This window comes from Dipodomys merriami, unplaced genomic scaffold (assembly GCF_024711535.1).
Source record: "Dipodomys merriami isolate MVZ:Mamm:240054 unplaced genomic scaffold, mDipMer1.0.p SCAF_8, whole genome shotgun sequence".
NCBI classification, from domain to species: Eukaryota; Metazoa; Chordata; class Mammalia; order Rodentia; family Heteromyidae; genus Dipodomys; species Dipodomys merriami.
Window position 1 is genome coordinate 33,197,207 of NW_027206401.1, and position 12,343 is coordinate 33,209,549.

The 12,343-nt window shown below is 42.5% G+C and overlaps 1 protein-coding gene across 2 annotated transcripts in view; it reads left to right on the forward strand.

Moving 5' to 3' along the window:
- The first annotated feature begins 1,794 nt into the window (after positions 1 to 1,794).
- Positions 1,795 to 12,343, forward strand: part of Scml4 (Scm polycomb group protein like 4) — a 70,096-nt gene continuing 59,547 nt past the window's right edge. For both annotated transcript variants that reach the window (XM_070010092.1, XM_070010093.1), the window contains exon 1: positions 1,795 to 1,954. The gene's annotated coding sequence lies outside the window, so the exon portion shown is untranslated. The remainder of the gene's footprint in view (positions 1,955 to 12,343) is intronic.

Below are 12,343 nucleotides of genomic sequence, written 5' to 3' on the forward strand. Positions count from 1 at the left end.
CTGTCTGGAAGAGATGGTACTTTGGGGCCAGGAGCATTTGGACAAGTCATCTTTTCTTTGATGGGAGTGACTTTCATTTTATTCCCTCACCAACTCCCTATATAAAACTGGAGTTATCCCTGAGTTGTTAACCCTATTCTCCTGGGGGTGTCTGGGTGGGGAAGGACAGGAAGCCCACCCCTGAGTATGTGATCACTGTTCTGTACCCTGCATAGACCCCAAAATAATCCTGATGGTGGAGCACAAAGTGGAGGATCATGGGTGACACAAATGTGTGGCAGACCGTCTTCAAATCAGAAGTCTGTCTAACACAATTAGGATATAAGCTACCCCCACTAGACAGATATTTTATTTTCCTTTCAGAGACTTCAGGTTTATAAGTAGAATCAACAATTTTTGTTGTTGATAACAAGGAAAAATACTCTAATTCTACCTGCCAAGAATTGTTGCTATTAACATAGCTCCCATAGTTTGCAAATCATTGTTTTTTTTAAAATAAGATCTTATTCTATATATTATTTTGTAACCTGAAAAATTTAGCAACCACCTTGACCATGTCCTTCCAGCCTTCAGAACTGTGTGTACATGTGAGAAGGAAAATGCTTGTGGTTTCAAGTATATCTTTTCTCCTCCTTCCCTCCTCCTCTCTCTACTGCAATGAAATCAATTTTTGAATGACCAAATTAAAACAGTTTTTTTTTAAAAATCCAAATGTGAAGTCAAATAGCTGGCTAGCTTTTTTTATTCTCAGTAGCTGGCCAAGTTGTGGTCCAGGTCTTTATTTGCCCTAGTTGATGCTTGGTTCTGTCCAAAGATGCGTGCTGCCCATCCCGGAGCCTGCCTGGAATAAAAAGGAACACTCCAATATCATGGAGTCAATGAAACGGGCACTGGGGAGCCTTGCTCTACTTTACAGGAAAGAAGGAGTGAAAGGTCCCTTACCAGTGGGAACTAATTTGCCATAAAGAGCAGATAGTTGCCATTTTCCTGCCTAAGGACCATCCCAGCCCCCACAGGTCTCAAATGCATTTGGATGGGTAGAAACACACACAGACCTGAACCAAAGGCAGGGAGCAGTGTTCATGGCCCTACCTGTGGGTGTCGGTAGTTGCAGTAATAGGTACAACTATGCATGCTTGTTTACATAGGCACAGTCCTTTGGTCAATAAACAGCAACCTGAACAAAGATGCTGCAGGAACATTGTCCCCCCCCCGCCCCAACTCTCTCTGCCTCTTTCTCTCTTTCTTTTTCCTTTTTTTGTCCAGAGTGAATGATTTGCTTTGTCAGATCACCACTGTCTTCTAAGTCTGGTGTTGGCCCTCACTGCTGCAGGACTGGGACAAAGAGATGATGTTACAGTCTGGTTTCTATGGCAACAGAGGAGGAGTAATGCAAACTGAAATGTTGGAAACACCCATTCTGACAATTGTGACATAATTCAGGTTATTACAAGGACTAACTACCAAAAGAGCACAAGTGTCATTACCTTGCAGCTCATGTCGACAAAAAGCTACACTGCACATTTCTCTTAGTCGGTCAGCTAAGAGGAAGGAAACAACACACACACACACACACACACACACACAAAAAACACACACACACACACACACACACACACAGAGGCCTCGTTTTCTGCATGTGAAATGTGTGTGTTCTTTAAAAGCCAGTGGTTGGCTGGTTTTCCGGACATGATGTGGTTGAGGCTGTCATCGTAATGGAAATTCATTGCTGTAGCTATGGTAAATCGAGTGTTCTGCCTGTGCTGAATGCATTAGTCTAATGAGATGTTTTCAGCCAGAGAGCAGGGCTGCCGGAGACTAACTGTGAGCTACTAGCACAAGGGTGGAAGATAGCTTTTGCAATACTCGGCTCACATGTGCTGAAAGTCATCTGTCTTCAACCCTCTCCTGGTCTGGTCAACACCCTGATCAGGGCTGTATGAACGAGCTGTAGGTAAGGGAGATGCACAGCTGGAGGGTGTGTGTGACATGGGTACTTCTCTTCTGGCTGTCAGATTACCTGCTTTAGTTTTTCTGGGTTGCATGCCTACCGCCCTGGCAATGTATGAGTCTCCTGTACTAAAACCCCTGAACCCAGCAGGGAAACTTCAGTTCCTCTAATGAAAAATGCAATCTTTGATTTCTTAGCTAGATCTGAAAGGGAGATATAGTATTGAACAGTACAGCTTATCCATTTTGCATATATACACACTTACTATTCTTTAAAAACCTGTAAAAAGAAGATAATATGTTAAAAATATGTAAAAAGAGCTTTTAAAAAATCCAAATATTAGGTTAGATAACTAGCTACTTTCACTTACCACCTTCTGCTTTGTTTTTTTTTTTAATTTAAAAATATTATTTATCTGGGATAAAATATTTACTTAAAATTTGATTACTAAAATAAGTGCGTTATGAATGTCAGTGTTGTTTCTTAAGTTGAATTTTGAATACTCTAGATGTTATAGTTCATATGTATTTGTATTGGTTTTCTCCTAATTCATCTGTTCTAGATAAGGATACTATTGTAGTTATTGGTATTCATTAGTTTTGCGGGGAGGTGAATGGAACACTGTGGCTATGGAGTATCTGGAGCAGTTTTGCCAAGTTCAAATTCAAAGTCACCTCTTCCTAGATAGTGCACCGTGTGATCTGAACTAGTTCCTGCATGCTCTTCTGAAGCTTGAAGTATCTCTAGATCCCTTGTTGCTGGGTCAGGACAGGTTGGTGAGGGCACGTAGGCTGCAGCAGTAAGTCCTTTTACCCCTCCTTGATGAGCTAAAGGCAAAGTTTGTTCCACTCTCTGTGACAGTACATGAGAGGTGGCTTGTCGTGTTGTTTCTGTGACAGTCGTTGATCAGTGGCTTTTGGGGAATGAGGCTTGTTAGCTGATCTCACTGTGCAATCTGAGATGGTTGTTGTGGGCTCTGTTTTTTCATTCTTTTCTATTTGAGGAACAAAATAAAAAATTATTGTTATTATAAAAGTGATGTACAAAGGGGTTACAGTTACATAAGTCAGGTAATGAATACATTTCTTTTTGGACAATCACTCCTTCCTTCCCTCTCTCCTAGTTTTATCCTCTCATCCCTACCCACAAGTTGAATAGTACATTTTCAACATAGTGTCTAGCGAATATCACATTGTTCACCCTTAGTCCCTCCATTTCTGTGCTTTCCCTTACACGCTCAAAGACAGATAAATGAACAAACAAGACAAAAGGAAAGAAAACAAAAACAGCAACACAGAAAAACCCTCTTGTTTCCATTTCCTGGAGCTCGTTTCAATAACTATTTTTTTGTATGATTAGATGCACGGAGGCATTACACCTTTGTGTTTTGAGGAACAAATTTTGAAGAGTGAAGGACCTAGCTGCTTTTTTTCTCAGACTATAAAAAATAACAAAAAAAATCTAGAATAAAGCATGAAATATAGAAATAAGAATAAAGGAATTCATAGCACGATAAAGTAAATTATCTAGAAGGTGTAGTATTGTGTGGAACACTTTTTGTGTGTGTGTGGTTTTATTAAAAATCCTTTGAAAACACCAAGGAATATTTGAATAACAGCAGCTGGGTGATGATTACCTAGAAAAACAGTCCTGAGTATTGTCAAAATTTAAGTCGGTCTTTTATTCAGGGACATTGTTCAGAGACTAACGTAAAGTTTTTAAACATATTCGGGACATAGTTTTTTTAAACAAGAATGTTTCCTTTAGCTCCTCAAATCACGCATGAGGAGGAACTCTGCGATGGTTTGATAAATACATACATCAGTCAGGCTGACTTGTGCAATTAGAAAAGAAAATACAGGTCCCACAAGAGCCCAGTTCTTTTATGCTTAAAATGTTCAACTGTTGCCCCGAGGCCACCTAAATCACGTTTCCTTTACTTCAAAAGAAAAAAGAAAGGAAGGAGTCAATGAGCAGTAGGTAGTAGGAAGAAACCAACAGAGGAATGAGTTTGGCTTCCTAGCAGGTCTGTCTGCCTGTCTGGCGTGGTGTGTTTTCAGCAAGTGAAACCAGCCACACTTTCACTTTCTGGTTCTGGGTGGGTAAGCGGGTCCCACAGTTGTAGTGGATCAGCTTCCGGCCATCAAGCCAAATCCACCCAGGACACCCCACCCCCAAACTATCATCGTGAAAATCCCAACACTAATAGTGGCTTTCAAAATGTTCATTAACGTTCTCTTCTGAAAAGAATTCATGCACGGAGACAGAAGTTTAAATTTTTTTTAAAAGTCTAAATGATGGGCAACTCATGATCAGATTGTTTTAAACTTTTCATAATATATTGACATTTGTTTTTTGTTTACTTACTTAGTTTAATTTAAAACTCAAATGTTGGCTTTCCAACACTTAACTTTAACAAGGTCCAGGCAAGACAAGAAGGAATATTCAGAGAGGAATAATCTTTACATGCAAAGTTCACATCTAGAGGGTTTTTGGCTTGATTTTTGTTGTTGTTTTTTTAAAATTATAGAGTTGTTCTGCAGATCTGTTTACAATTTTGCAGGGACACTCACACACACACACACACACACACACACACATCCGTGCATCCCTGTGAATTGTGCTTGAGCACATTTGGTCTGGGCAGAGGAGATAACTATCTATGCTCAGTGCTTGCTCTTGGGGTTGCTTTGTTACAGCTCCTTGGGACATTTGTTTTCCTTCCCTAAGTTAGTGCTCCTGGAATCCTCTGCTTCACAAGGGACTAGAGTGGCACCAGGTAGTGGAGCTCTGCTCTCCCTCCAGGCATTCCACACATCGTCTGGTCTGGTTGGGGTATTAGAATTCTAAGCATCTCCTGCTTCATTCTTCCACCTGCCTCACTTATTGTATTTGTGGATAGGGCTGGAAAGACAAGGAAAGACCTCTTCCAGTTTAATCACCAAGGACTGTAAAGTCTGGCGTAATGTTTCAAAGATGCCATTTGGGAAAGCTGTCCCCTTTAGAGTTAGCACACAAAGCTTCATGCTACTTGCACATTTCTAAGAGCACTTTTAAAGCATACTTCTTTGGGTATCTTATTTCTTAATCCTGCCATCTCTCCAAAGCCTAATTTGAGATTTACCCCCTCCCCCTTTATGTGTTTGTTGCTTGCAAAGACAGACAGGTGAGAAGAAGGCTAGGGGGACTGAAAACAACCCCTGGGAGAAAAAAAATCCAATGATTTGGTGCAAATATAAAGTCACAGAGCCACCAGGATATCTGGCAAGCTATTCTAAATTTTAATGAATGAGTCACAAAAGCCATTCCGCAAGCTTTCAAAACTGCTCCTTTATTAATAAGATGCTAATTAACTTTCTTTGGAATTAGCAATTTTGAGTCCTGGGCAGTTTGCAGCCTGGTAGGTTCTCTGGAATGCTGCCAATTTTTAACATTTCTTTTTTTTTTTTTGTCAGCTCTACCAGATTTTAATTGCATTATTATTGTGGCATTTTCTAGTGTGGTCCAATGACCAAGAAGATCACCCAATGAGGAGAAAGTATTTCTGAGGTTGAAAAAGCAGCTTCCAATGTTTGGTCTGCCTTTGAATCAATCACTTTCTCTTTCTTCAGTTTCCCTTTTCTAGCTTTCCACCTCAAAACCCCTGGGTTTGCCAAAGCTCAGGACTCCAGGCTCCACTGTTCAGTGTCTTCCAGACACACTGGCAATCCTCACAGCAAAGCCTGCATTCGTTGGTGCAGCTAGCCTGGCCCCCAGCAGGTTCTCATTGTTGCACTGAGCAAATCTTGGTTTCAGTTCTGGGGAGGGTGTTTCCCTCGCCTTCCTGCAGGCCCTCCCTCTCTGCTTGTCACATGCAGAGATTTCGATTGAGATTTGAACGGAACTGGGGCTGGAGAACCATTTGGGACATCCCCAAGAGGTTTAGAATTTCATTTACTGTATTTTACGCAGATAATATCTGTCGAAGCAGAGGAGTGCCCGGCATCTCCGAGCAGCAGCATGTCTCACCATGTGCACGCCCCCCCAGACTCCCCCCCCCACTTCTCAGTGTATCAGCCTAAGCCAGCAGTGATGGGTGCAATCACCCTTCAGAAGTTATTGGACTCTTCCAGTATTAGCACTGCTGGACTCCTGCATGTCAGTCAATACCCTTTGCAAGAGAGGAGCAAGGATCAGGGCTTCCCATTGGGCAAGGGAGCTGTTGGTGGGTCCTCTGATAGAACCAAGAACATTCCTGCTTTAGGTGGGTCAAATGGAGATCAGAAGCAAGCAACCCTCTTACATTCTAGAATCAATCAGCTTCTCACAACCAGGAGGGCTCCTTCCACAGCTCAAAGATAAAACTCCTTCTGCCTCTTGGTCTTCCTGCTACTTTAGGGCAGGAAGGAATTTATCACCCAGAGGCAGCCTTCACTCTTCACTCAGCATTGAGCTCAGAAGTCCCCATGACACCCTGAAGCTGGGGAGCATATTCTCAGACACTCCCTGTAGGCTTCCCTGGCCTGGCTTGCAGAGAGTTTGTTACCCTCTACCTCCTGTCTGTATGATTTTACAGACAGAGAATGCAGGGTAATGACCTCTGTTCCTTTCCTACCAAGTCAGGCATACCCCACTGAAAGTTTTGTTGGTGGGGGAGTAGGTGGGAAGCAAGTGTGCATTTCTTGTCTGGGCAGCTGCCTATTTATTTATTTAGACTGTCGGTCCTGGAGCTTGACCTCTGGGACTGAGCACTGTCTCTAAGCCTTTTGTGCTCAAGGCTTGGGTTCTGCCACTTGAGCCATAATACCACTTTTGACATTTTAGTGGTAATAGTCTCATGGAATTTTCTGCCCAGGCTAGGTTCAAACTGTGATCCTCAGATCTCAGCCTCTTGAGTAGCTAGGATTACAGACATGAGCCACCAGCACTTGTTGATCAGATAACTGGAACTTTGTTTCACCGTGGTGGGTATCCGAGGCTACAGGCATACTCCTGCAGCCAGGATAAACCTTGTGAGAAAGATCGTGCTTTCTGAAGAGAGCACACAACACAGAAGCAACTACAGAAGCTATCATGAGAACATTCCTGCCTATGCCAGTGACAAGCAGTTCAGCCCTGTGCTTTGAAAGGCAGTGATAGTGACTCCACTTTGGGAGATAAATATTTGATAGCAAGAGCTTTTGCTCCTTCCCCCCCCCCCCCCTTGGGCTGATCTTACATAACAAAAGCCCTCATTCCTTCAAAATAGAAGCACAATTCATTGAAAGTTGTCCTTAAGACATAGTTAGCAAGATCAATAGAAAACCCATGGATTGGGAGAGGATCTTCACTAGCCATACAACAGACAAGGGTCTCATATCTAAAACATATCTGGAACTGAAAAAATCAAATTCCCCAACAATAAATCCTCAAAGAAACAACTGCCCAATAAATAAGTGGGCTAAAGACTTACAGAGAAACTTCTCTGACGAGGAAAGAAGGATGGCCAATCGACACATGAAGAAATGCTCAACCTCTCTAGCCATAGAAGAAATGTAAATCAAAACAACACTGTGATACCACCTTACTCCAGTTAGAATGGCTATAAGCAAGAACTCTACTAACAATAGATGCTGGAGGGGATGTGCCAGAAGGGAACCTTACTGCATTGTTGGTGGGAGTGTAAACTTGTTCAACCACTTTGGAAAGCAGTATGGAGGCTCCTCAAAAGACTCCACATAGAGCTCCCCTATAACCCAGCAATCCCACTTTTGGGCATTTACCCAAATGATCACAGACAAGACCATACTAAAGCTACCAGCACAACTATGTTTATTGCAGCATTATTTACCATAGCTAAGATATGGAACTAACCCAGATGCTCCTCAGAAGATGAATGGATCAAGAAAATGTGGTATATATACACAATGGAATTCTATGCCTCTATCAGAAAGAATGACATTGACACACTTGTTAGGAAATGAAAAAACTTGGAAAATTATATTAAGTGAAGTATGCCAGGCCCAAAGATACATAGGTCCCATGGTTTCCCTTATTTGCAATAACTAGTGTATGTCTGAGACAAACAGAAAAGGTCAGATAAGTTGATAAACCCCAAGATAAGGACTTAGGTTTTTTCTTTCTTGCTATTGCTGCTAACATATTCATAAGGTGACTTTTTGTTGCTTTGTATGTCCCTCTTCCCTCCCCCTCATAACCGTATTTGATGTTGGTATAATTTGGAGAGGGGAAGAAAACAAATTGTTTAAATAGGGCTACAGGTGGACCCATTGCAACAATGAAATGTACGAGATGCTAGGTCAAAAAACAAACGTTACAACTTTGGCAGGGAGGATGGGGGAGTGTAGTCATGGAGATGGGAGGGCAGGGATGGTAGGGAAAAAACAAAGGAGTAGGCAACAATGCTTGATAAGAAATGTACTCAGGGCTTGGAAGGTGGCTCAATGGGGGCTGGGAAGGTGGCTCAGTGGTAGAGCGCTTGCCTTGCATGCATGAGGCCCTGGGTTCGATTCCTCAGCATCACATAAGCAAAAAAGAAAAAAAGCCGGAAGTGGCGCTGTGTCTCAAGTGGTAGAGCGCTAGCCTTGAGCTGAAGAGCTGAGGGACAGAGCCCAGGCCCAGAGTTCAGGCCCCATGACTGGACCCCCCTCCCCCACCCCCACCCCGCCACAAAAAAAAAAAAAAGAAATGTACTCATTACCTTGCTCATGTAATTGTAACCCTTCTGTATGGTATTTTCACAATAAAACAACCTTATTAATAAATAAAAAAAAGTTGTCCTTAAAAGTATATAGCCAGGGCTGGGAAGGTGGCTCAGTGGTAGAGCACTTGCCTTGCATGCATGAGGCCCTAGGTTCGATTCCTCAGCATCACAAAAGCAGAAAAAAAAATCCGGAAGTGGCGCTGTGGCTCAAGTGGTAGAGCGCTAGCCTTGAGCTGAAGAGCTGAGGGACAGCGCTCAGGTCCAGACTTCAGGCCCACTGGACCCAAATATATATATAGCCATTCATAAAGACTGGTACTAAACTTGGGGACATATGCTGAGCTGGACGAAGCAGAGAATTATTGTGGTGGGGCCTAAATCCAGCTGAGGAAAATGGCACTAAACAAAAAAAGCAGTAAGAACCTGATACTGGTGATTCACACCTGTAATTCTAGCTACTCAAGAGGCTGAGATCTGAGTATGGAGGTTTGAAACTAGCCCAGGCAGAAAAGTCCATGAAACTCATAATTTCAAGTGACAAACAAAAAGCTAGAAGTTGAGATGTACTATAGATCATGTGGTGGAGCACCAGCCTGGAGTGAAAAAGCTAAGGGACAGGGCCCAGGCCCTGTGTTCAAACCTCATCCTCATTCAAACCTCTTTTCCAATAAGGACTTGGTCATTACTCTCCTTTTGTCTACAGAGCAAGTTTAGGTATAATAATAGTTAATGGGGGCCCATAGTTCTCAGCTTGTAGATCTTATGGATCCTTTTGGGTCAAAGGAAAGATTTTCTTTTCTCCTTGTCCACAGGTCATGTTGGGACATCCCAGCTCTGATGAGAAAACCAGGGCTGAAGTCAGCTTTGTATGTTTCCCTGCTCTGATGAGAAAACCAGGGCTGAAGTCAGCTTTGTATGTTTCCCTCACACATAGCACCAGGCCCTTCTCTCCCTCCACAGCCTGATGTGTTCTCAGGGTGGCTTCTCCAAGGCTGACTTTGGATTGTAGATGTCAGGCTGGCCTAGGGTGGCCTAAGGGTTTGAATCCTATTTTAACAGGCAGTCTTTTCTTGGTAGAAAGGCAGGAAAGGAAGAAGCTAAGAGAAAAGAAAAGTACAAGATGAAAGCCAACTCCAGGATTCATGCTCCTGGTTTTGGAGACAGGATTTGGAATTTGTATAACTCAAAACCATTCCTTTGGGGGCTGGCAATGTGGCTTAGTGATAGAGTGCTTGCCTAGCATGCTTGAAGCCCTGGGTTTGATTCTTCGTAACACATACACAGAAAAAGCCAAAAGTGGCTCTGTGGCTCAAGTGGTAGAGTATTAGCCTTGAGTAAAAGAAGTTCAAGCTCCTGGATTGGTGGGGGGAAAAACAAAAACAAACAACAACAACAACAAAAACATATTCCTTTGAGCTTAACCATGTCTGCGATACTATAGGCCTATAAGCACTTTTTCTATTTCATTATAGTCTTCCACAAAAGGGACTCAACCTGCTCCTGTCTAGTTCTTTAGAATCTGATGTCCTCATTGTTGGGAAATTGGTGTTGTCAAGTCTTTATTCAATAGTGATCTATGAAGACATGCTGCTTATTCTAAAGAAAATAACTCAAAACTTGCATGAGGCATTGAGTGTATTGGTCAGTAAAGAATTCATGGTAGGACTAGATTTCTGTGATTTTTTTTAGTTGTCATTACTGGTTGGAATTAGGGGCAGTTGGTATTGTCTTCCTTGTGGTGGTGGTGATGGCAGGTTGGGGAAAGGAATTTGTGTTGGGATGTAAGAAGCTAGCTGTGAGCTACCAATATGTTGCCCTTTAAATTGGGAATACTTTCTTTCAGATGCCAATATGTGCTCCAGCATATTTGACTAGATCACATTTTTTTTGTTGGTCATCAGACCTGAACTCTGGGCCTGGGCACTCCCTCAGCTCTTCAGCTAAAGGCTACCTCTTGAGCCACAGCGCCACTTCCGGCTTTTTCTGCTTATGTGGTGTGGAGGAATTAAATCCAGGGCCTCATGCATACAAGGCAAGCACTCTACCACTGAGCCACCTTTGACTAGATAACTTTCCAAATTTCATTTGCCAAGATTACAGGCAATTACCTATAATTCTAGCTACCCAGGAGACTGAGATCTGATGATCGTGGTTCAAAGCCAGCCCAGGCAGGAAAGTCTGTGAGACTCTTCTCTCCAATAAACTACCAAAACCAAGAAAACAAGCAAAAAATAGAAGTGGAGCTGTGGCTTTTGTGTTAGAGTTCTAGCCTTGAGCAAAAAGAAGCTTAGGAACAGCACCCAGGTTCTGAGTTCAAGCCCCAGGACTGTCACTTAAAAACATAAAATGATCAAGTAGAGAGCTAGCTATATGTAAGTGGTTTAAATGCTGGTGTTCAAACTACAGATAAAGGATAGAGACAGTGGGTGGAGGAATGGTTCTGTTGCTCCAAATCACTGCCCATAGTAAGACGACAGCTCTAGTTTCAAGTGTTTGCGACAAGATTGATTTTAAATACTTAACAAAAATAAAATGGGTATATATGGGAAGGTTATATTGGTGCTTGATGTGGAAGTGGTTAATTGGTCCCACAGTGAGCAGCTGTACAAGTATGTGCTGTCTTAATGAGACCAGGTGGGTATGAACTCTCTCTGGGGTTGTGAAGTTAGAAAGTCAGTTTGGGCTGGAATGTGTGTGAAAATGTGCAGGGACCAGTGACACATGATGATGTGGAGGACTGGTCCTTTCTGATTGGATAGAAGTCCCTAGGCATGGACCAGCAAAGAATGAATAGCAGAAAGTGCTCTGAGGGTAGAGGAGGAGAAAGAGTTTGTTCTACACAAAAGAGTTTGTTCTACACAAATTGTTTCCCCTAGAAACAGCCCAAATCTTTGTTTGGGTCAAGAGCTGAGAAGTTCTAATTTGCTTGGTTCTAGGCTTTTGTGAAATAAACTGGAAGTAAGAAGAAAAAACTTAAAATATATTTCTAGCCGTAGGTCAGATCATTTTTATGACTCTATTTGACATTTCCATGTGTGAAGGGGAACATATTTCCATAGGACACAGGCTCAGCTAGTCCATATAGGTTTCTAGCAGTGGACAGTGTGGATATCCAGAACGGCCTCCTGAACAAGTTAGGCAAACCCAGGCCTCCTGGAACCAAAGTTTTCTGTATTCTGAGTGTGTTGCTATCAGATTTCTTTCTTTGTCTTTCTTTGTGCTGGTACTGGACTTGAACTTGGGGCCTCACATTCTTACGTGGCTTTTTCATTCAAGGCTAGTGCTCTACCACTTTTATCCATACCTCCACTTCTGGCTTTTTACTGATTAATTGGGGATAAGAATCTCACTTGAATCTGCTTAAGAGGTAGCTTCAGGGGCTAGAAGGTGGCTCAGTGGTAGAGTGTTTGCCTTGCATGCCTGAGGCCCTGGGTTCCATTCCTCAACACCACATAAGCAGAAAAAGCAGGAAGTGGTTGTGTGGCTCAAGTGGTAGAGTTGCTAGTCTTGAGCTGAAGAGCTGAGGGACAGCACCCAGGCTCAGAGTTCAGGCCCCACCACTGACAAAAAAAAAAAGAGGTGGGTTCAAATCTCTTTTTTTTTGGTACATTTTTTATTGTAAAAATGCTGTACAAAGGGGTTACAGTTAAATGAACAAGGTCATGAGTACATTTCCTATAACAAAGGAGGAGGCAACAATGCCTTCAGAT